General features: G+C 41.1%; 1 protein-coding gene across 11 annotated transcripts in view; it reads right to left on the reverse strand.

Annotated features, from left to right (window-relative positions):
- Positions 1–22,188, reverse strand: part of MAPKAP1 (MAPK associated protein 1) — a 217,820-nt gene extending 195,632 nt beyond the window's left edge. For 2 of the 11 annotated variants that reach the window (XM_081066338.1, XM_081066334.1), the window contains exons 1-2: positions 20,834–20,970; positions 20,180–20,241 (exon numbers count right to left, since the gene is read on the reverse strand). The gene's annotated coding sequence lies outside the window, so the exon portion shown is untranslated. Of the gene's footprint in view, positions 1–3,299; positions 3,370–20,179; positions 20,242–20,833; positions 20,971–21,901 lie in introns of those variants that run through there. The other 9 variants (XM_081066335.1, XM_081066328.1, XM_081066333.1 and 6 more) reach the window with 8 other exon arrangements.
- Positions 22,189–25,605: the final 3,417 nt, after the last annotated feature.

Genomic DNA, 25,605 nt, shown 5'->3' on the forward strand with positions numbered 1-25,605 from the left:
AGGCTAACTGTGCTTCCAGGTGCAATTTGGATGCTTATTACCACTTTACATAACCATTTGTGTTCACTAATGATCACGCAACCTGCTATGGTAACCTGATACTTGCCCCAAACGGGACTAAATTTTATAGGTTTAATGGGTATCAAGTCTTAATACAAGTATATTTTTAATAACTTTATACACTTATACCCTTCAAACTGCATTTGCAATGGCTTACAAGAAAAAACATCAGGGGCCGGCCAGGTGGCTCAGGCGGTTAGAGCTCCATGCTCCTAACTCCGAAGGCTGCGGGTTCGATTCCCACATGGGCCAGTGGGCTCTCAACCACAAGGTTGCCAGTTCAATTCCTCGAGTCTCCCAAGGGATGGTGGGCAACGCCCCCTGCAACTAAGGTTGAACTCGGCACCCGCTGAGCTCCCGGATGGCTCAGTTGGTTGGAGCGCATCCTCTCAACCACAAGGTTGTCGGTTCAATTCCCGCAAGGGATGGTGGGCTCCGCCCCCTGCAACTAACAATGGCAACTGGACCTGGAGCTGAGCTGCACCCTCTACAACTAACATTGAAATGACAACAACTTGACTTGGAAAAAAATCCTGAAAGTACAAACTGTCCCCCAATAAAGCTCCCCTTCCTCATAAAAAAAAAAAAAAAAATCAGACACAGTAAAAAAGTAGATGACAAAAGTGGCTAAGGGCAGCTAACTCAGGATGAATCCATTAGCCAATGCATGCCGTAAGATCTTACACGTCTGCTACAGGCAGACTGCAGAATCCCAGAAGCAAAAGGCAATTAGAATCGCTAACCTTATTACAAAAGCTAGACTTGTTCTTTCCTTTTTAGATGGATTAATTCATAGAATTCTCAAAACAACCCTGTAAGATACTTACTATTTTTATCCCCATTTTACAAATGAAAAAACTGAGGTACAGAAAAGAAAAGCCCAAAGCCAGATAGCTAACAAGTAATAAAACCAAGAATCAAAGGCAAGAGCTTGGGATCTTAATCATTATACACCCTCTCTAAACAAAGAGGAACAAAGAATTATAACAGTCATAACAAACATGATTTTAAAAATCATGTTGTTGAGTGAGCTCTTTGGGTTTTGGACCCTGAGAGAAATTTATTCCACGGGTCTTTTGAAAATGCAAGATAGTAAACGTGTTATACAGTAGACTAGACCCTTAACCTACTTCCCCACTAATGCAACAGTGATTTGTACAATAGCAAGAAATGAGCAGCGCACAAAACGGTTGTTCAAATATAAGTCACATTTTACACATGAAACAAACTTCAGAGTGCTGACCTAAAACCACATAAGAAGGGTATACTTTAAATTCTCAGGTAGGTCTGTATCTTTTTGGAAGTCCGGAGATTCATGCAACTTCAGCTACAAAGTCCATACTTGAAATATTCCGTGTTTCTTTAAATAACCCCACTGTAAACAAATGGGCCCTCCCTATACTTCTTTACTCCCTGAGCACCTGAGATAGGCAGCGACATGACTTAAAATGCTCAAGTTCAGCCAATGGTTAAAAGGAAATTCCCCTTTCTGGACTTTCCAAACATTCCCTACAACTCACCTCTCTGCCAGACACAGACTCCAAATCTCCTCACCTGCAATCTGTGAAAACTTGTCTGAATGAGCAACAAACAGCCCGAGGCTTCTCAAAGGTCTGCAAACTCACAATCAAAAATTACTGCTGCCCCATCAATGTGTCATATAAATGTTAGCATGTTAATTGTGTATTTATAAGATTGTTAATGGTTAGTTAATTTACCTCCCACACTATTACTGTACTTGAAATGATTTAACGTCTGCTGAGGGAGTTAACAACATGTAACAGCAGATGCCAGATTATTTTTTTTTACCTTTCCACACTGTACCCCCACTTCATGCTATAGCATTAGGCAAGTTAAATCTGATTCCTACACAGGATTCCTTAAGAGTGTTATAGAAGCACCCACATTTATTCTGCACTACAGGGAATGATCACAAGTTAGAAAGACAAAAGCCTTTTTGTTAGACGCAGTCTTCCATTTATAAAAACCAACAGACCTGTTTTTTTACTAAGATTTCAACATTCTTTGATCTAAAGTTCAGCATTCACACCTCCTGCAATTTGAAAATAATTGAAATGACCATTAAAATAAAATGCACTTTATTGCTTTTAAATCTCTTCTTTCTCCAATTTGACTCCAAATTAAATCTTCATTTATTTTTCAAACCAGCAAAAAGTTAAGTTTTTTCCCCCTTGGGGAATTAAAATCTTCTATGTGAATATGCCTAATTTCAACAAACAATAAATAGTGAGGCCCTATATCTGGAGTTTAATTTTTCCTATCACATTTTTATTCTGTATTTTGACTAAAAGTACTTACTAAATTAAAACAACAAAAAAGAAATGCTTGTATCTTTTGAATAATATGGGATTCATTCAGTAAACATCACTCAGAACTAGGCACTAGGAATCCTACAAAAAATTATCTGAACACTGGCCTGCACCCTCCAGAGGCTTACAAGCCTGAGCAGATGAGCTATGTCCCGTACAGACATTACAGTAACATAAGGCAATACATAGTAACCATCAAATGAGGCGCTAAGACAATATGTTTTCCAAGAGACAAGAAAATTACAGAAGGCTTCAGGAAAGAAGGTCGCATTTAAGGATGGCTAAGCTTTCATTAGGCAGAAACAAGGAGAACAGTAATAGATGACGTTTACTGAGCTCTTACTATCAGCTGTACTTTTCATGTAACAACATATCTCATCGTTACAACCAGCCCAGGAGGTAGGTATTATTATCCCCATTTTATAGGTTTAAAAAATTAAGGCTTAAAGGAGTTAAGCAACTTTCAAGGTCATATGGTGGATTTTTAAAAGGCCAGTCTTTGCAGCTCCTCCCATCAAGAGATGGAGTCTATTTCCCCACCCCTTGAGTCTGGCTTACACTGATTTGCTTTAAGCAGCAGAATGTAGTGGAAGTAATATTGTGGGACTTCTGACCCTTAACCTGCAGAGACCTTGCAGCTTCTGCTGCTGCCTTCTTTGGAACACATCTGAATCATGAGAAGAAGCTTGGGATAAAAGACTACCTGGAGAGGCTCAGGTGTCATTCCAGCTTGTCTGCTGAGGCCCCCTGATGAGTGACTAAGGACATCTGGGACCAGCCAGACTGCCACCAACCTAGCAGACCAGGCCTTTTGTTCTAACAAATGTCTCCTTTGGACAAAGAAACCCTGACCCTTGATTTTTCTTTCCTTGTGCCACTAACCTCCACCTGAAACGTCTCTGATCTTACCATCTGCCGCGATCCAGTTAAGGGGAGCCTGGTACAGTACAGCGCCTCTCAGACTTGTCCACGGACACACCTGAAAGGCAGGTGACCATAAATCACAGTAGGACAGAATCTAGGGGAGCCACCTAAAGCAATATGCTCTAAGAAACTGTTTTGGAATTCATTCATATTCTGCATGCTGTCCTGTAATATACTGCACCTATATTTGTTTTAATAGAAACAAATGTTTTATTTTTTAATGTATCACTAAAATCGACATTCCAGGAAGATGTGCAATGCTTCCTTTGTGGCTTCTGGTACCCCCGGCACATACAGGTTTTATCAAAACCCCAGACTGAACACAAGATAGAAAAAGAGTGTGGTGTCAAAAATGTCTGATTTTTGTGAAGATAAAATGGCACTTTATCAATAGACAACTCAAGACCTAAGTTTTTCTTAATAGATGTCTCCTATGACAAGTATGAAGAACTGTAGTTACTAGTAACACCAAACTATATATAAAGTTGTAAACACTAGTTAGACTAAAATCTCTATTATTATGCCACTGTTAAAAACAATCAAGTATTCAAAGTGCTTTGAAATACTGTTTATTAGCTAGCAATAAACTTCAGACAGCCTAACCACCCACCACCCCCAAAACTCCAAACCTGCCAACACTTCTGGCTGTTAGAAGAAATCTGCTATTATAGTTTGGTGCAATGGAGCCCTAAATTATTTTTCTAATGGCTGTTGTCTCTCAGACATAATAGATTTGATTGACACTTGTGACAATAAACAAATAATTTTAGGTTTTACTTTTAAGATTTCAGGTGAAAATGTTTCTAGTTTTATCTAGAGTGAAGAAATTAGTAGCACCAAAGAAACTTGACTGCTTCTCAACGTAAAAGGAGCTGAACCCACAAATAGCACTCAACTGTCTCTCAAATACTCATTCATTGATTTCATTCATTTGACAAATATCTATAAAGCACTTAATATGTACCGGCACTGGAGATACAATGCTGAGCAAAAAATGGAGACTCGGCCACTGTTTTCATGGAGCTGAAGTGTATATGGTAGTGAGACTGCTAAGATGGCTCCAGAAACTCCTGGCTCTTGGTAGCCACACCTTTGGGTTATGCCCTCCCTTGAGTGTGAGTGGAACCTGACTTGCCGCTAGCCAGCAGAGGTGATAAGAGAGTCACTCCCTAGATTATTTTCCATTATGTAAGACTACATCCCAGGCAAATGAAGAGGGATTCTAAGCCAGAGAGATTTTCCTGCTGGTCTTGAAGAAGCAATCAGCCGTTATGGAACTACACATGGCAAGGACCTGAGAGCGGCATCTAGGAGCTGAGAGTGGTCCCAGCCAACAGGGAGCAAGACAATGGGAGCTCAATTATACAGCCACAAGGAAATTCCGACAACCTGAGGGAGCCCGGACAGAGGTCTTTCCCTACTCCAGCTTTGAGGTGAGGATGGAGCCAGCTGATACCTTAATTTCATCCCTTTGGTAGCCTCAGCTGAAAACCCAGCTGAAGCCATGACTCCTGACCCCCTGAGGGATAATAAATTTGTTTTGTTTTAAACCACTAAGTTTGTGATGACCAGTTATGCAGCAATAGAAATGAAAATATATAGTGTGGGAAAACAGCCTAATTCCTTTACCTTCATACACAACATTTAAGGCTCTCACAACCCAGTTTCACTCACCTGCCTTCTTCCCAGCATGCAATTCCCAGGACTACTAGGACAGTCTGCCAGCCTTTGGTCATGATACTCCCTTTATCTAAAATGTGCCCTTCTCGCCCAATGCAAACTTTCCTCTTTTAAGTGCAACTCTCACATCTCATCCTCTGTCAACCCTTCTCCAGCTCCCAGGGTCCAAACTGTTTTAAAGGCATTTTATTTCTACCTTCAGTACAGTTAGTTACATGAACATCATGTTTAAGGAATTGCCAAATTTTTCTCCAATTCTAGATTCAGAAATGCAGTCACTCTGTGAAGGTATAAATCTCTCTCTCCCCCCATCCCTTGTAAAGTCGCTGAAGACAGGAATCCCTCGAAACCACCAACAGTAATGCAGCGTTTCTCAACTGGAAGGCAATTTTGCTCCCCAGGGGATATTTAACAATGTCTGGACACATTTTTAGTTGTCACAATAGGGGCGGGTGCTATTAGGATCTAGAAGGTAAATGCCAGAAATGCTGCTAAACATCCTACAAGGCACAGGAAGCACCCACAATAAAGAATTATATTCCCCCAAATGTCAGTATCAATGGTGCTGATTGAGAAACCCTGCAGTGATGTGTTGTGTGGAGCCAGTACATTTGTGGTAACATCCAACCTGACCCCAAGTGTCATTTATACTGAGACTAAACTATACGACTTTGCTACTAATAAAATCTATGGGCAAATCTTCTAAGGCACCAAACAAAGCTCAGCTCCTAATATCTGTTTACTGAAATTTTAACCCACCCCACGGAGAACCAAAGCTCAAGTTACCACAATCACGACAAGTTGTACTCCTTCAAACTTACCCCTTTTGATGTGAAGCCTGTTCACCCTTCTTCACCTGACTACTTCCTACTCATTCTTCAAAATCCAGCTCAATGGTCAGTTCTTCCAGGAAACCTCCTTAATGAAACCCAGAGACCGGGTTAGCTGCTCTCTTCTTTGTGGTCTTGCTGCACTGCAGTTTGCCACCACTTCTACAAAGTAAGCAGCATTCTAGCACATGGCCTGTGAGTAGTAGGTGCTATGTGCCTGCTGAATGGACTCATTCTGCCTGCATTTACTGAATGCCTACTATGAGCCAGACACTGTTCTAGCTGCAGAGAGCACAGCAGGAAACAAAGTCCGGCCCTTATGGGGTTCACATTCCAATGTGGGAGACAAACAAAATGAATAAATTATACACTAAGTTAGAAGTGCTACAGGGAAAAATAGTGCAGGGAAGAGAGACAGCATGCTAGGTGGGTGGAGCCACAGTTGCAATTGTAAACAAAGTCAAGAAATGCTTTGCCAAGTGGCCAAGTGACATTGAGTTAACGTTTAAAAGGAGATGAGAGAACAAGCCATGTGGACTTCTGAGGAAAATGCAATCGGAGGGAGCATGCCTGGCACTATTCAAGAAGAAACAAGGAGTCTGGCAAGGAAGCAAGTAATAGAGGCTGATGTCAGGCAGAGCGCACAAATCTACCGCAGGCCATTCTAAGGACTCTGCCTTTACTCCAAGTAAAGTGGAGACTCACCGGAGGATTGGAGGCAGAGCAGTGATACGGTCTAACTCACATTTGAAAAGGATCTCTCTGGCTGCTATGTTAAGGATTGAATGAATGAATGCGCAAACTAATCACAGTGTTTTCTTAAATAATCATCTGTTTCTATGTTGGTTTTTCTCTTCTAAACTGTAAGCTCCTTAAGGACACTGTCTTATTCATCACTGTGCCGCCAGTTTCTAGCAGAATGTGGCTGGCATCCAGTAGGAGCTCAGTGTGGAATGAATAGATAAACAAATGAATCTTTCTTGTTCCCAAAAGGTTGTGCCATGATTTTCCAAAAAAAAGGCCCTTTATCCATGGTGCTCGTTCAATAGATAGGTCTCCCGCTACAGTCTAAGATTTATTTTCCTTTTACTGTTTCCTCGATGCCTGACGTTTGCTTAAACAAGAAGAATCATTCAATAGAGTTATGTTTCCATTTACCTGGCTCTCAGGTTAACCACATCATCAGTTAAGGGAAGCAACACAGTTTATTGCAACCACCACTCAGGAAACCTGAATTCCAATTTCCTAATTACCAGGGACCTAATTACACGGTCTCGGACAAGTCACTTCTTTAAACCTGTTTTGCACATCCATCCATTTTCGCATCTGTTTTATGGGCAGGGTGAACTGTAAAAGGGGTCTTTTCTGCTCTCAACTTCTATACCAATCGCTTGTGGTGGGGGAGGAGGAGGAGGAGGAGGAGGAGGAAGAGGAAGAGGAGACTGGGAGTTTACCCTGAAGTCCTAATAAAAAGTTGTGTGTGTTTCTGATTCATACTGTTTTCCCTCAAAGGTCAGAAGAATTCCACTGCATGTTTTACTTTTATTACTCTACCATGGTTCAGACTCCAAGGATACACGTACAAGGAAATCCTTTTTTGACAAAGATTTTAATAGTACTAAGATTTTGGCAGCAAACCTTCTACGAAGGTAAATCATGTTGACCGATCTGAATGGGCATTATGACCACCTGTATTTTTAATGCCATTATGTATAGAAACTGGTTCCTAAAACTACAAGAGTGAAAGTTAGTAAACACAAGTTAGTAAACACATCTGGAATTTCAGGTTATTGTCTCTAGCCTGCCTAGGAACTAGCTATGGGATGACTTCAAGCAAGTCAGTGCCTCGCTGTTCCCCCAGCAGTGAAATATCCATAATCTAGTCCTGCTTAGCCAGTTTATGGGGATACTTACAAAAAGCAAAAAAGCACTATACGAACCCAAGATGCAATATTATTGACTTTTCTTGTTCTAACTAAATCCTTTTGGAAGGGAAATGTCAACTATGACACTCATTCATTTAACTCCTAATGAGTGGAGGACAGCAAAGAGAAAATCTAAAGTAGGAGATAATCCCTAAACTATTTTTATGTGACTTTGAAAGATGCTTTGTACTTTCATTTGAATGGAGCTTTCGTAACTTTGATAAATGGTAAGTGCTTTTCTTGTTATTAACAAAACTGCACTAACTTTGCCGGGTATTTTTTATAACCTTGTAGACTATGTTCTTCTTTTGTTTTTTAAACCATCACCACATTGATCAAACAGGAGGACAGGGCAGCAGACTGGCTTCATTCTGCCTATAATGTTATGAAGTTAGGGTGGAAGTGTTTCACAAAATACAATTTAAGTAGAATAATCAATTATCTGGATTCCAGAAGGTTACTTATTTATTTAGTAAGCACTTATGTCACTTACAAAACTATGAGGTAGAGTCTATTATTATTCATGTTTTACAAATCAGTCAGCTGAGACCCAAGGCCACTTAACTAGCAAGAGGTGGGGGGAGGGGAGCCGGGAAAAGCCTGGCTCATAACGATTACAATCTGCTGCCTCAAATTTGCAGTTTGTCTCCTGCATCACATTCTTCTTAATCCCCTTCTCTCACTAGTCTAGGTATGGATATAAACACACTTACCTATACATTTAACATGCAGGAACACATACTACATGCTGGGAGTTAGCGGTATAAAGTCGTAAATCACAGTCCCTAGCCCCAAAAGGCTTCCAATCAAACAAGAGGGAAAAGACAGGCACACAAATGGTCACCGTAAAGAATGTGAGCAATGCTAGAGGATTCTATAACAAACTACTATGTATGGAAACACACAGAAAAAAATATGTAAATGAATCTGGATACTCAGACAAGGCTTCACAGACATGACTAAGATCAAAATAATGGTAGTGATCACTTCCAACTTTCGTAACTTTGATAAAGGGTCAAGTGTTTTTCTTGTTATTAACAAAACTGCACTAACTTTGCCAGGTAGTTTTATAACCTTAAGAACAGAGGAAAAATAAGAGCTGGCAATTAAATCATCTATAATGCTGGCTCCTTGATCAGAAATGTTTGAAATAAAATTTTCCCCAGATCTGTCCTATGGACTTCAGATGCACATCAGGCCAGGCACGGGTTATCGCAGAAGCAGGGAAAGGACAACGAACCTTTGGAGGAGAGGAAGCGGAGGGAATTGAGGAAGTTGGGAAACGGTAGGTAGGAAAGCAATCGAGCATCAGACTGCCTGGCTTCAAATCTGGATACAGCCACTGACTCAATGTGGGATCTCGGGAAAGGCACAATTTCTGTGTCTCCTGGTCCTCAGCTGGAAACGGAAATAATTTTGGTGCCTACCTCACAGGACTGTTGTGAGGATTGGACAGATTTATATACTTGTATGTTATGTGTGTATAACAGAGCCTGGCCCATGGTTAGCAATATACAAATGTTTGTAATTATTGTTATTGCTAGTCTTCCCTGGTCTAAAATGAATCTTCAAAGATGAGAAGTTGGTTGCATAGTTGGAAGAAGGGTCAAAAAGACAAACTTACCTCTTCCAAGTAAAGAGACAGCATGAGACAAGGCACTAAAACAAGAAACAGAAGAATATGTATTTACCGTGTTTCCCCAAAAATAAGACCTAACCGGAAGAAGAAAAAAAAGACCTAACCGGAAAATAAGCCCAAGCATGCTTTTTCAGGATGACATCCCTGAACATAAGCCCTAATGTGTCTTTTGGAGCAAAAATTAATGTAAGACACGGTCTTATTTTTGGGGAAACACAGTAGTAACTAAAACCACATTTCGGAGAGTGCTCTGGAAACTGCAGAGAAGATTAATCTGATGGACAAGAGACAAGATTAGTTATGAAGCTATGACTACAAATCAGGGAAGAGATAATGAAATCTGAAGTAAGGCCGTGAAAGATAGGTCTGTGATTTTAAGAAATATTTAGGAGACAAAATTGGTAGAAATTGGTGACTGAGCGGATGTGGAGGGTTAAGGAGAAGGGGAAAGTTTATGGCTTGCATGACAGTGCCAACAAATGAAGCTGTGAACTCAAAAGTAGGAACCGCTTAACAGGGAGAGGGGAAATGAGGAATTATGTTTCAGACACAGTGAGCTTGAGATGTCTACAGATTACCCAGAGATCCATCATGATGCAAACCATTATGATAGCTTAGGAGAAAGGTCTAAGCAAACGCAGAAGACAACACATGAAGTGGTATGGAAACCCAAAGCCTTGGAAAAAGATCTTAACAAATTTGGAACACATCGACACATTAATGACAGATGAAGCCATGGATGTGAATGAGCTTACCCAGGAAGAATACGTAAAAAAGAAGAACAGTAATCAAGGGAACCCAAGAAACAGCAATAGTTAAAGGATGGGCTGAAAAAAGAAACGCCAGAAGCTGTGAAAACCAAGACAGTCAATCTTTGCCTAAGTTCTAAAGTTAGGATCCGTTTTCTGTGGAATTTCACAAGTATCTAAGCAGTTACTTTTGTCACTGGCTTTCCCCTCTCCTCTCATTTCCTAGTAAGAAGTTACAACTACTGGATTATGAAGTCCTTGAGAGGAAAGGACTAAAAGCCTTATTTGGCTTCCTATCACTAATACCTGAAATAAGGCCTGGTACACATATCCTTGTAGAATGAACCTGGCTGAACAGAGAAAAATGTAAAAATTTCCTGTTTATCAAGACAGAAGGGGAGAAAAAAAGACAAAAGCTCATGGAACTCCTAGGACCTAAGGTTGCTTCCAGCTCAGACCAGAGCCAACACAGAGCCTGAAGACAGCAAAAGCAGTAAGGGGGCAGACTTTATACACTGCTGCTAGAAGGTAAAATGACGTAGCTACTTTTGTAAACAGTCTGGCAGTTTATCAAAATATTGAACAGAGTCACTTGTATAACCCAGCAATCCACTATAAGGTATATACCCAAAACTGAAAACACATTCACACAAAAATTTGGATAGGAATGTTCATGGTGTTCAGAGCAATATTATTCACAATAGCCAAAAAGTGGAAACAATCCAAACCTCCACTGACTGATGAATGGATAAGCAAAATGTGGTATTTCCTATTTCCATACAATGGAATATTACTCGGCAATAAAAAGAAATGAAATACTGATACATGCCACAACATGCTAAGTAAAAGAAAGCAGACACAAAATGCCATTATTGTATGATTCCATTTATACGAAAGGTTCAGAATAGGCAGGTCCATAGAGATAGAAAATAGATTAATGGTAGCCAGGGGCTGGGGGAACGAGGAATGAGGAGTGACTGCTAATGGGTGTGGGGTTTCTTTTTGGGTAACAAAAATGTTTTGGTTTTAGATAGTGGTGATGGTTATACAACTTTGTGAATATACTAAAAATCATTGAATTGTACGCTTGGAAAGGGTGAATTTATGGCATGTGAATTATATCCCAATTTTAAAAGGGGAAGTAGAAACATAGGACGGCTAGAATCCATGCTGCATCCCAGATTTCTTCCAGTTTAGGTGATCCCCACACAAGGATACCAACAACTAACTTAACTGAACAGTATTTGCAACTGTAACCACAAATATTTTTAAACAATTTGTAACACAAGTTGACTGCATCAAAGGGATATCAAATTCCTCATGCAAAAACGGGAGTTTCCAAGTCTCTTCCGCTGGCCAAAGGAAGAGAACTTTCATGTAATGTTAGCGACCCTGTGTGGGTGCAGCTAATCTACAGTTCTAGTTAAGGGAGATTCAATCTCAGGGTCGGTAATGCCAACAAAATTTAACTTGCTGAAGCAGACACTGGTGCATGCGCAGGAGCAGCTTCTCCTCCCAAAGCCCCAGGCGCTGCTTTAATCCACCTCAGAGTGGGTGGGGCCCTAAGACGGATGCCACAGAGTTAACACGGTACTTCTGTCAGCAACACACAGAGCTACCTGGCCTTGATGTCATTCACTTCACTTTGGAACAAACCAACAGAAGGGGATAAAGGAAAAAGAGCAACATAGCATACAATAAAACACAAGAGCTTTGGGGTGCTTGCAATTCCACCACACAGGAGCTGAGAAAACTGGGCAAGTCACAATTTCACTGGGTCTCTGTAAGATGTTATGACATACCTCGTAAAGTAGCTGTCACAATGCAGGGCCCAAAAGTGATACTCAAATATTAGTACTTTCCCAATTCATCTGAAAGAAAACTAATTGCTAGTACTATACATTTTGGGGTCATATTGGAAAATACGATTCATGAACCTCGTCTTTATGAGGTACTCAAACACATATTCCCATACTTAAAATTAGAAAACAAATAGAATATCCAAATTAGAATCCTTGACCCCTTTCTTTCCATGAAGCCTACAGCCATTTAATGACCTTCCTTTGACTCCTCTTTAGATTTCATTCACTTTTAACTCCCATAAACTAACCAAACTAACATCTCTCACCTAGGCTATAGCCACTGTTTCTTAACTTGTCTGAAAATCCTTCAGTGACTTCCCCAACTCTTTCATAGAACTGAACCTTGCCTACCTTTGCAGCCCCGTCTTCATAAAGTACCATCTTAGTCCTTCCTACTCCAGTCACACTTAACTTTGTTTTCTTGAAGCCTTAGAACACTCTTCTCTGCCCTTCCCCCTGGCTTAGACATCACTGTCTCCTTTACCCTTCAGATCCCAATGTAGACATCCTGTGCCCAGAAAGGTGTGACCTTATCAAGTCCAGAGAAGGTACCCCTCCATACTCAGCTCTACTTTCATTACTATAATACTTCTCAAGGTAGGTTACACTTCTCAAACTAGGCTGTACTTTCCACTACTAGACTGCAAGACCCACGAGGGCAGTGTTGTGTATAGTTTTCACTGCTTAATTCCCAGACATATGCCTAGTGCCTAATATACAGTCAGCAACAACTGACTGAATAAATGATTACAATTAAGCAAAAATCTTAACTCACTGAATGGAAGATTTTACATATGATATTTTCTTCATATAAAAATGTTTTTAAATAAGTTTTTAAATTTTAAAGAAAATTAGATATAAACAAATGCAATTCTTCAGAACCGTGGAGAAAAAGGACTTAGGCACTATGCACTTTCTACAACTTTAACAGTTACTACCAAATATAATCAAAAGGAGTTCAACTACCTCAGTGGGAATGGTGCTCCTAACATTGTTATAAAACTTTTAATCTCCTTAACTGGAAACAGTAGAAAAAGTACATTTAATGCAAATTACAAACATTATAGTCAAATCACGCACTGAAGTGAAAATGGATGGAAACTGGGTTTTTTACCACCCCTCTCCCACCCCAAAAAATGTTGAATGCGATCGCGCTGCTTACTCCCAATAGCTCACCATGTGAAGGTTACTCTGAAATACTTCAAATTCCACAAGCACTCAGGACTGCAAAGATTGTGGGAAGAGAATGTTCCCAGCACAGACTAATGGACAGAAGGTACAAATGAAATAAACCCTGAGGCATGATGACTATCTAAGGAAGACTAAACTGGAAACTGAATGTATTTGTTCTGAAGTCATTAAACGAGCTTCAGTTTCTGAACTACGTTCAAAATACTTAACATATTTTATAAATGACAGGGGTTTGTTATTAAAGATAATTTCCTTTGTCTACTCTAGGGTATAGAAATCTCTCTATATATATATCAGATTTAGTATTTGTAGTTTTGATATTTTTATACCAACAATTATATTTCTTATCATGTGTTTGTTGCCTATGCTAACGAGAATACAAGTTACACCAACTCAGAATTTTTATTATCATTTTGGGGCTGTGACCACCCTTTTAACTCTGTTCCTATTTTAACAGCAACTTTAATCCAGTGATCAAAAGTTCATTAGCTTGTAAACAAACTGCTTCTTGGGTAAACTGAATTGCCCTACATCAGGAACATAAGCAAATAAATAAGTACAAAAAAGGCAGAGATTATAAATTAGGGCAGACAAATGTGTATCTAGCCCCACGCCAGTAAAGAGCATTCTATCAATATAGTAAAATGCTAATCTCCTAATTAACAACCTAATTAGGTAATTATGGCTTTGCAGAGGGATGCCGAAATGAAATATGACAACATGGTCACCTCTTTATATGGCACCTGTGGGCCTTTTCAGCTGTCATTGCAAAGAGTGCAATATCAATTTGAACAGATGACAAAGTGCTGTCATTTTTCATTCTGATAATATACAGAATGCTTTGGACAGAAGCAGTTTACAAAAAGAAACATCTTGCCTGGTATTTCCCTAATTTAAATATGTGTAAATAGTTCGTTAAAATTTCTGCATGCTTTTTAATATTGTATATAGGAGAATTACCAAGTACATTAGGGAAAGAAAACCTAACTGCCATCATGCTTAACTATATGTGTTGAAACCATTGCAATTTCAATTAGGAAATATATGACAATTAGAAAAGAGTAAAAGGCACCAATTCATCATGACTTTTAATAATCATACTTTTTGAATAGTTACAGAAAAATTAAAATCCGAACTGTGATCTTCAATTTTTTTCTTACCAAAAAAAGTCAAATAGAAATTCACACTTCTGATTTTCCATATCTAGGAAGTACTTCCCAATAGCCATGCATTCAACTCACAAAACAAGTTCACAGAGACAGGAGTACGCGCTCTCTGAAATACAGACCTGTCACAGGACTACTCACTGTCCCAGAGGTGATGGCAGCACTGGGACACTGCTACCACCATGAACACAACTCTTTTTCCATAACTACTGTCTTAAATAGAATTTGGGGGTGAGGAGAGGAAGGCTAGCCTGGGAACCTCAACATCATTTGTCAAGATCCATGAAACCATATTCTAAGTGTAAAACAACTGACGTGAAAACTAACTTGAAAATACAATCCATTTATAATTTCAGACCATCTGCATTAGTGAACACCATTTTGGTTAAAATGGTGTTCACTGGTTCTACTCATGTTTTTTAATATTAAGTTTAAACTAAAATTATTTTTTATTAAAAAAAAATTTATCAGAGAATATTTTGGAAAACAGAGAAAAGCATAAAGACCTATCTATCATCTTACCACCTATTTCCTTTTTTCCCTTATGTTTGACATAATTGGGACCACACTTTACATAGTTTTACACCCTTTTTCATTTCATGTCACATAAGCATTTAACATGTCACTAAAATTCTTCTAAAACATCTCAAGTGACTGCACAGTATTTCCATTCTATGGCTTTTCCATAATTTCTCTAAACACTTTGTTAAATAACAAAGTTGTTTCTAATTTTTGCTATTGTAAGTACTGCTGCAGTGAACATCTTTGAACAAGAATATTTCCCTAAGGGGCCGGCCCGGTGGCTCAGGCGGTTAGAGCTCCATGCTCCTAACTCCAAAGGCTGCCGGTTCGATTCCCACATGGGACAGTGGGCCTCTCTCAACCACAAGGTTGCCAGTTCAATTCCTCGACTCCCATAGGGATGGTGGGCAGAGCCCCCTGCAACTAAAATTGAACACGGCACCTTGAACTGAGCTGCCGCTGAGCTCCCGGATGGCTCAGCTGGTTAGCGCATCCTCTCAACCACAAGGTTGCCTGTTTCAACTCCTGCAAGGGATGTGGGCTGCGCCCCCTGCAACTAACAGCAACTGGACCTGGAGCTGAGCTGCGCCCTCCACAACTAAGACTGAAAGGACAACTTGACTTGGAAAAAAGTTCCAAGTATACACTGTTCCCCAATAAAGTCCTGTTCCCCTTCCCCAATAAAAATCTTTAAAAAAAAATGTATTTTCCTACATCTCTGATTATTTCTTGAACGATTCCTAGAAATGGAATCACAAACTCAAAAGGCAAGTGTGACTTATTTTTTTAAGACTTGTGATAAATATTGCCAAAAGTTTTTCCAAAACAGTTTTATCAATTTATATTCCCACTAACAATGTGAGTGATCATCTCGCCACCAACCTCTGCCAGGAATGAGTATTATTAGAGTTCTGTTAAATCTTTAAACTTCAGATCATAAAATTACACCTACAACCAAACACTTGCACAATATAATCAATAACAACTTTTTGCAGGCAGTAAGTGTAAATGAGTAAGAAGGGCCATGGTTGGTCACCGTCCCAAAACAAGGGCCAATTCTAATATCCAAATCTAGAACAGCATGGAATAGAGACAAAAGCACTAAAGGAAAAATCAAGGATTCAAATCCTACCCTTGCCATTATCTTAGCTCTCTACCTTGGGTCACTTTACTTCTCTAAGCTTCAGTTATAGCATTTGTAAGATGGGGACAGCAGAACATAGTATCCCTTGTTCTAAAAACTTCAACTGGTAGTCACGGGCACACAAAAAGGTAATATAAGCAATTGGAGGTATTCATTGTTATTTAACAAATCAGTTCATTTAATAGCCTAGAAAGAGCAAACTGAAACCATTTTCTCGACCGTGCACAGTTGGTAGGTGTCCTGAGTAATGCACACAGAACAACTAGGAATTAAGAAGACAAATTTCATGATCCAGACATGCAGATGAGTCTCACTCCTCACAATCACTCCACAGAATCATTTCTTGTTACTTTAACATCGGAATGGCTTGTGACCCTGGATGCTGGTATCCTCATCTTTCCAGGAGCATCACGGTACACGGTACTGACGTATGTTCTTTCTTTTAATCCTCACAAGTAGTGCATGAGATTGGCAGCATTGTCCTCATTTGAAGATTGTCCAGGTCACACAATTAATAACTGACAGAGCCAGCATTCAAATCCAGGTGGGTGTGACTCCAAAGCCTCACCTCACATTGCTTCAAGATTCAACTCTGCACCTCAGTTCTTTGCTGATCTCTCATGTCAGCAACTAAAGTTCAGATTAAAAATTTATTTTGTTTTAAGAAGAAAACCATTCCTTCAAACAATTTTCTACCAATGTCTCTGCTGAAACAGTACTTATTTATAATACAGTACTTTAAAATGAATTCACAGGGAACTAAAAAATGCTATTGTTTTGAATGTGTAAAATTCAGTCCCTTTTGCCTGCATCAATAATAAAAGCATATTCATAAAAGTAAAGTCAAGTATAGGATATGAATCTAACACTGCATATACGTACGCAGGGGTAAATGTGACATAACATTCAATTTCTTTCACAAGTAATTACTAGAATTTAATTCCAATAGTTATTCTAATACATTCTTGCTGTTTCCAGAATTTAAGTTTTGTTTTTTAAGTGGTTTCTCCCATTTTTCTCACTTTCAATTACTTAAACCTGTTTTCTTCTTTGGGTTCAAATTTTGTGTTTCCTATATTAAATCTACTTCCGCAATATATCTAGACTGCTGCCAACTAGAGTTAATAAATTTTGAATGACTGCTCAGGATTTATTTTCTTCATTTTTATATTCTATGATATTTCCTTATACAATAGAGTATGAATGAAAACAAGTATCTGTAAGACCAATATTTCTTCAATTTTCACCTTGTGGAAGGTGGGTTATTAAAATAAAAATAAATTAAACTCTTGGGCTGGGAACTCCCTGACCATATTTCTCTCACCATGCTGGGTGTCTCTATGCCCCCTTTCAATCTCGTGTGTATATATACTCAACAAAGCACAGTATGCATTTGGGGAGCACCTGGCCTGTCAAGGTCCTTTCCCAGAACAAGTAATGAACAAAGAACGGGGGGAAGAGCTGAGCAGTACCTCTTCACCTGCCGTCAGGGGAGGAGAAGCAGCATTTTAGATTTGAATCATTCTCTACTGGGGTCTGCCAGTAATCAGTTGTGTGACTTTAATTATGTCAATTAGAAACAGAGAGCTTGGCATCCTGAAAAGACCTCAGCAAGACTTGAATTGAGCTCCCTGTTATCATGGGGAGGGGACAAAAGATACAAAAATCTGGAAGTGACTTGACCAAAATCAAAAGGCTGTTAGCAGCATACCTATATTCAGAATTCAGGTCCCACTCAATGTAGTGTACTTCCTATTAAACAGTCTTTCACTGGGCTCCCATTTCTTCATCTCAAGAGTTTACAATTACCCCCGCCCTTGTTCACTTCATGACAGTATAGTAGAGCAGACCAAAGAGACGAGATCTGGTAGTAAAGTACTAAGAGCACAAAATAAAAGTATTACAAGGTCACCTCCTTATCCAACCCTATTCCTCTTGAAATTTAGCCTGATTATAAAATAAAAACATTCACCTGCCACTTCCCCAAAGACATCAGTATGAGTCAATTACAACAGCCCCTCATTCTGGCAATTTACCAGTAGACTTCTGGTAAATAACCATAACCTGTGTTGTGTCTCCTGCTTTGAACAGTAGGAACCAAAATTTCAACGATCGAGTATATCAGAGTTCACAGTCAGGCAGCCTAGGTCTGTACACAGCCCACAAACGTGCTTTGGTCTACATGATAATTTTTTAAATGGCAATATTTTTAAAAACCAGATTTCCAGCATCTCTTGAAAACCATGAAAAGATCCAGGGACAGTGGTCCTACTTTCTCACAAAGCAACAAGCAACTGGAGCTGAGAAGCGACTGACACTTCCAGACTGGTCCTGCGCCCTCCAGTTCACCAACGTCTGTCCCAGATGCTCAAAAGAGAACTAAGAGAACTAAGTTAATAAATATTTGTTCACTCTTTTTGGGCCAAATTTTTCTGGCATTATCACTCACTAGCTGTGTGGCTCTGGGGTAACATACTTAAATACTAAGCCTCAGGCTACTCGTGTTAAATGGGGTCACAGCACCTGTCTCACAGAATCATGATGAATGAAGGAAATAAAGTATACAAAAACATTTAACAATGACTAAAATATAAGTGCTCAATTATTTTAAATTTAACACAAGCTGAAATGTGTTAACTTGTGAGTTAAAACTTCTCAAAAACCTCAAACTCAGAGTAAACAGAAGGTCAGCGCACCTTCCATTGGGAAGAAAACATAATGTGACAGAATTCTTTGTCATATAATAATTTGGTATCTATTGCTGTGCCCTTAACAATAAGGCCTATGTATCAGAATGACAGATTCCCAACAAATTCTGAGTCTAAAGTATTTATAAATCCACTGAAGTATAACAGTTTCTAAAGTCTTCATTCATGAGTCAACAAGCAAACCAAGCCCTCCACTAAAAAATATATATATACATATATATTAACATGACAGATGAGGCGGCAATGAGCTCCGTGAGCACAGCGGCCACATTCATTCCTCATTATCCCTACTGCCTAGCACACAGAACCTATGGCTCAAGGCTAGCACCTCTCTGAAGTTTCTCCAGAGGGTCCCCATCCACATGACAAAAAAGAAACAACATGGTGTCCTACTGAAGAGTGGAGATACCAAAGACTAGCAGATGAGCCCCTCTACTCACAGTTCCAAGAGCTGCATAAACTCAAGGAAGTCATTGAACCTCTCTGTGCTCTAGTTTCCTCATCTGTAAAATCAGTCAAGATGCTAACATACACCTTCCTGTACAGAAATAAATGGGTTAATACATCGAACACAATGCTAGCACATAGTAAGTGCTCCTTAGCTACCATTATCAGTGTTCCCTCCTTTGTGCTCTTTGGTGCCCTGTGGGGACTGCTATCTTAATACCTAACGCACTTCACTATCATTCATCTGCACATAAATGTCTCCTCCCCTAGAATGTCAACAATCTCAAGGTGGGGACCTGGCTTGGGTCCTCTTTGCATCCCCAGAGTCTAACATCTCCCCTGGCACTGCTGAATGAATCACAGATCCTCAAAGTATTTATTAACTGGAAAAGTTATAAGCAGAAACTGGAATTTACCTCTCTTCCCTGACACTCAAAGCCCTCACTGACACTGATCCCTACTGACCCTCCAACTTTTCCTCCAGTATCCCCACTAAAAAGAAGCAATGGCTTGCTTGTTTCATGCTGATCTACTCACCACTCTAAAACCATGCCTCAGTTATTGCACCTTTGCATTTTATAGCAATTACTTCAGGCCCTTTATCTCCATTAGCTTATTAAATATTCACAGCATCCATGAGGTCCGTATTATCCCCCATCCCAATCCATACTTGAGGAAAATAATGTTTATAATTTTAAAAACTTGCCAAAGGTCACAAATCTAGTAAGAAAAGGAACCAGGAGTTGACCAAAGTTCCTGGTTATTCCCTACAGAATGACTTTCCCGTTCATATTCAAAGCTGAGCTGACCCACCTACCACCTTCTTGCCTTGGAAGATCGGTCTTCTCTCTACATTTAAAGAACCATCTATACCATGAATTTTGACATTCATATTTTTTCTCTCATATACTTGTTGCGATATGTGCTTGATATAGAGAGCTATGGTGTGAGAAAGAAAGCAAAACACGTAATGAAAAACGTAGATGTAGGTATCAGACAGACCTGGGTTTGAATCCTGGCTCTGTCTTGTACCAGCTGTGTAATTTATCCTGAGTCTTCCTAATCTGTAAATTGAGGTTAAAATGATTAAACAAGAGAAACCTATATGTAATACCCAGTACATAATAAATAAAGCTTAGTGAACCCCACGTTACAAAGCATTACCTGGCCACAGCACCCCCCTCCTTTGCTACTACTGTACCCCAGAAAGAACTCTCACACTATGTACTTATCACTCTGTTTTGGAATTACTCCCTAAATTGAGCTCCCTGCAGCAAGGACTATGTCTGATTTATCTCTACGTTGTCTGGTATTGTACCTGATATATATCCATAGTCAATGAATGTTTGCTATGAGCAATAATTGTAGAGATGATAATGAGTGTTTATAAGAATCCAGAAAAGAAGTAATTTCCAGACTGGGGTTGTCCTGAATTGGTTGAAGGAGGCCACTTTTAGCCGGGCCCTGGATAACAGCTCAATACGTGGCAACAGAAAAGCAGCAACCTTCTAGACAGGGAGAATGTCCCACAAGAAACAAGGATCAAAGTAAAGAACACACATGATTTGAGATCCTATTTATCTAAAGTAAAGGATCAGGGTAGAGTGATTTAGGAAGGGAGCGATTTCAAGCATGGCTGGAAAGCTGGCTAGGTACCAGACAAGGAGGTGCAGAAGAAGTTGAGTTCATTCAATATGGCCTCACAGTAGTTGAAGGTAGGTATGAGCACAAAGCTGAATGGGAAAGGGGCCACCAGCAGGCCTCCTAGGCTCCAGCAGGCTTGCAAGTATGGACTGAAAAAGATTAAAACAATTATCAATGCTTCATCACGAACTCCCTCAGCACCTTATTGAGCACCCTGTGTGGGCTCACAGTATATGAGGAACAAAACATGGAAGGCTTCCTTTTCCTCCTCTAGTGGGTGTCTAAATTAGGAATCCACCCCTTTCGCTTGTCAAACACAGAATGAGAATGCTGGCTTTACCTGATGCATGTAAACACCTGTCTCCATTTGTCTATTCACATCTGGGGAAGTTTTGGATTTTGCTAGTTTTGGTTTTACAGCATGAGGCTCTGCACGGTGCCACGAACTGTGACAGGCTTCAAAAACTACCAGTGTTCATGCAGAATGAAATTTTAACCATTTTCTATGTCAACTTTTAGGCCTCCGGTTAAATGCTCCTGTTTAAATTACAATCATTTTTTTTTTCCAGCCTTAAACAGATCCAAGACTCCTTGCCATTCCCATAAATAAAAAGCTGAATCAAAGTTACAGCAGCACGACAGCTAGAAAAAAAAAAACAGCTCTGCGAGGTCGTTTACCCCTTTGGGGCAACGGGGAGAAGGGGCACTCGGAAACCGGGACCACACAGGCAACGCTCTAAGAACCTGATTTTCACGTTATGAAGGTTAGGACACCTAGCTGTTGCCGAGTGTGGGGCCAGGGACTGCCGGAGCCAACAGTACCCTCTTCCCAACATCACCAGGTCCAGCGGTGTCTCCTCCCACAACCACACACCCCGCCAGCTGTCAGGCTCACAGACCGCAGCTTCCAGTTCTAGCACCGGCCAGGAAACGGATGCTCACGGGAGACCAAAGCAAGGGCCAGACATGCCGCCCCGTGGGCAGCGCCGAGAGCAGAGGCGTGAGGAGGGCCGCCAGGCTCCTCCCTCGGGTGGGCTCGCAGGAGAGCGAGAGTGAGCCAGCGGCAGGGGCGACCTTTACCTGAAGCTGCTGCCACACTACGGCCGGGGTCGGCCCCGGGACACGTTGTTTGGGGGAGGGCTCGGCTCCCCCGCACCTCCCGGCCCCTGGCCCGAGCTCCGCACTCTCACAAGCCCCGGGGGCTGTCGTTCCTCCTGGCCGGCTCAGCTGCTACTCTCCGGGCTCGCCCTCATGCCCACGTTACTCGCCGCAGCCGGCCGGCCGGCCGAGCAGCCACCCTGTAGCCCCGAGTCGCACCACGACCCGGAACCGCACCCCATGCACCGGAAGTCCCCGACCGGGAAGGAGCCGCTGGCTAGGGATGTAGTGCGCACGCCCGGGAGCCGAGAGCTTGGAGAGAAGCCCTCCCGTGGGGCGGGGCCAACGGGGGCCGTGCGCATGTGCGCCATTTCCAACCACCCCCCCACCCCACACCCCGGTACGGCCTGGGTCGGAGATTAGCTGGGAACCTGGTGAGGTCCACCTGCCCCTGGACTTCGTTAGAAAGAAATCAATGTTAGCGTTCTCCTTCAAATCTCCTCTTTGCATCCCGCTTCCACGGAAAAAACCTTATGTTCAGCCTCTGGGTCAGAAAGACCTGGGTTCAAATGCCACCTCTAACTTGCTGTGTATGTATCCTAGAACAAGACACCTACCTCCCTCTCTGACCCTTGGTTTTCCCATTCGTACAACAGTTCCAGTTTTATGGTATTGCTGTGAGACTCGAATGGGATGATGCTTTTAAACCACTAAATGAGGTGCCTGGCATACAATAAACACTTAGTAAATGTTATTATGCTTATTCTCTGTAAAATGGAGGTGATAACTATCTTCCTCAAGAACTATAGGGAGGAAGAAAAAAGAAAAACAAAAAAATAACAAAAAACATTTAAAAAATTAAACAAACAAATAACAAAGAACAGCAGGGAGATTTCCATAAGATATAAGGACTGGCCAGAACGGAGCTCATTGTTTGCAGGGTCTCTCTCTGAACAGGAATCGGTGTAGGAAGCCTTGGGAAGGGGAAAGGACTCAAGCAATGCAATGATGTATCTCTGCTACCTGAGAGATTGTCTGGAAAGTCTCTCTCAAACATGCACCTAAGCAAAAGAAAAACAGAAGGTCAAGGCTGAATTTCATCCCTAGGGGATCCATACCCAGTATTAAAGTCACCAAAAAATACACCATGGATCCAGCCCCATGTTCAAATATGATTAACCTAGCTCGTGGGTGGGGGGAACGCACCTTAAACATCAAATGCACTCCTACACGTACCACCACAATTCCATTGGAGGCCTGTCAGAGGCGCTCTGCCAAAGCAAAGAGTGTAAAACGCTTAGATATTCTGCTTTCCAAAGTCACTGGGTTGTCCCATCCTTCCCTAATTATTAATCTTCATTTTCACTTTTCTTTTGAGCTCCAGCCTGAAGCACAGCCGCCTGAGTGTCCCTCAGGCACATAAAAACTCAGCATACCTAAAACTGTAATCAACTGGACATGGTTAGCACTGACGAGTTGTAAGGATTGAATATCCACTCTACCTTTTACAAATGTAGTGAATTTCATCTGTTTCAAAGCTGCCTCTCTGAAGTTCCTTATCTGTAAAATGGGAATAATAAAAGTCCTAACTAACCTCATTGGGTTGCTGGCTGTGAGGATTAAATGAGCTAATACATACAATTCACATAGAACAGAGCTTGGCATATAGCTAATAGTTACCAGAATTTACATAAAATGCTTACCACTATCACTACTCTTCGTTCAGTAAATAGATACTTATTGAGTGCCTATGGATTAAGCTACTGGAGATTCAGTGGTGAAAAAACCAGACAGGGACTCCACCTTCATGAAGCTTATAGTCAAGTTTGACTACGAATTTGAAATAGTTGTTGTGGTAAGTTGGAATGCAGAAAAATACGGTAAAATTTCAGACAATGTTGAGGGCCCCATTGAGAATGAAGATTGAATTTATGGTGATAGTAATATAACTGTTTGTGTGACTTTTCTATAGTTAGTTTGAATAGTGAAGATACAGGCATACAGAGAGTGAGCAATTCCATTAATCCAAGGAAGGAGATTTGCTAAACAGGTATGATTGGGTCAAGGAGTTTAAGATCTCAGCTTTTCAGACTGCTTAAAACAAAGGGCCACAAAATGGATCCTGCATAGGTAAGAGAATTCTGGAAAGGTTCATGTCACTCAACTGAAGGTCGTGGAACAGGTATAACAGAAGTCACTGATGGAGCAAGGCAGAAAGATGGAGGTTATCTTCAGAGATGGATGCCTTAATGAATAACCTCACATGAAAGCCATGTGAGATGAGAGTAGGGTCCTGGCTGAAATGAAACGAAGGAAAAAGTTATTGGAGATGAGATGGTCAAGGAACTGAGATGCCATGTTGTCCTCAAAAGCTCCCAGGATGATGGATGGAGATGGAGTGAATAAGAATCTGGTGTGCTTCCCAAGCCATTCTGCACCTGAGGGACGGAGGTAGATGAGGAGAAAGGACAGGTCAACTGCATGGCTTAGCCTCCAAGGAGTAGGAATTGTATCAGACAGAAGTGACATTAGAAAGCAAACCACAGGGCCCGCCCGGTGGCTCGAGCTCCGTGCTCCTAACTCTGAAGGCTGCCGGTTCGATTCCCACATGGCCCAGTGGGCTCTCAACCACAAGGTTGCCAGTTCAATTCCTCAAGTCCCGCAAGGGATGGTGGGCAGCGCCCCCTGCAACTAAGATTGAAAGCGACACCTTGAGCTGAGCTTCTGCTGAGCTCCCAGATGGCTCAGTTGGTTGGAGCATGTCCTCTCAACCACAAGGTTGCCGGTTTGACTCCCACAAGGGATGGGGGGCTGCGCCCCATGCAACTGGCAACTGGCAACTGGACCTGGAGCTGAGCTACGCCCTCCACAACTAAGATTGAAAGGACAACAACTTGACTTGGAAAAAAGTCCTGGAAGTACACACTGTTCCCCAATAAAGTCCTGTTCCTCTTTCCCAATAAAATCTTTTCAAAAGGAAAAAAAAAAAAAAGAAAAGCGAAGCACACATTGACCTGTCTCCCAACCCAGGGATGCACGGGGGTAGGACCGTGACAGCTGACACACAAACAAAAATTCTATTTTTACAGCATACTGATGATACTGGGCCAGGAACTGATTGGGGGACTCTAGTAGATGTGAGGTGAGAGGAACCAATCACTCAGAATACATATGACAATCAGGTTTCACAGACTTCAGCTCCAACTTGGAAAGGAGGCCATGGAAGGGGATGGAGGTTTCTTTCCTTTTGCTCCCCAGGACTAGAACAGGGGCAATGGACAGAGGTTCAAAGCCCCCTACGAGCTGTGTGGACTTCAACAAGCGATTTGCCTTCACTGTATCTCAGTTTCCTCATCTAGTTTGTTGTGAGGATTCAGTGAGATAATGCATCGAGACTGCTTAGAACATGGCCTGGCACACGGAAGTATTCTGTAAATGCCAGCTCTCATGGCCTGGCACACCAAAATGGGTTGCGAGAATTAGGTCCCTTTATGTATTTGCTGTTCTTAATTCCTGCTCAAACCTCAGTTGCCTTTTCCCTCTCCACTCAGTAAATTCCTATTATTCTTCTCCTTCTTATCCCCCTTCTTCTTCTACTGGCTTAAAACAATCACCATTTATTAGTTCTCAAGATTTTTGTGGGTTGGTGGGTGGTTCTCTACTAGTCATGCCTGTCAGTCAGATGG

Source organism: Rhinolophus hipposideros (assembly GCF_964194185.1).
Source record: "Rhinolophus hipposideros genome assembly, chromosome: 11".
NCBI lineage: Eukaryota > Metazoa > Chordata > Mammalia > Chiroptera > Rhinolophidae > Rhinolophus > Rhinolophus hipposideros.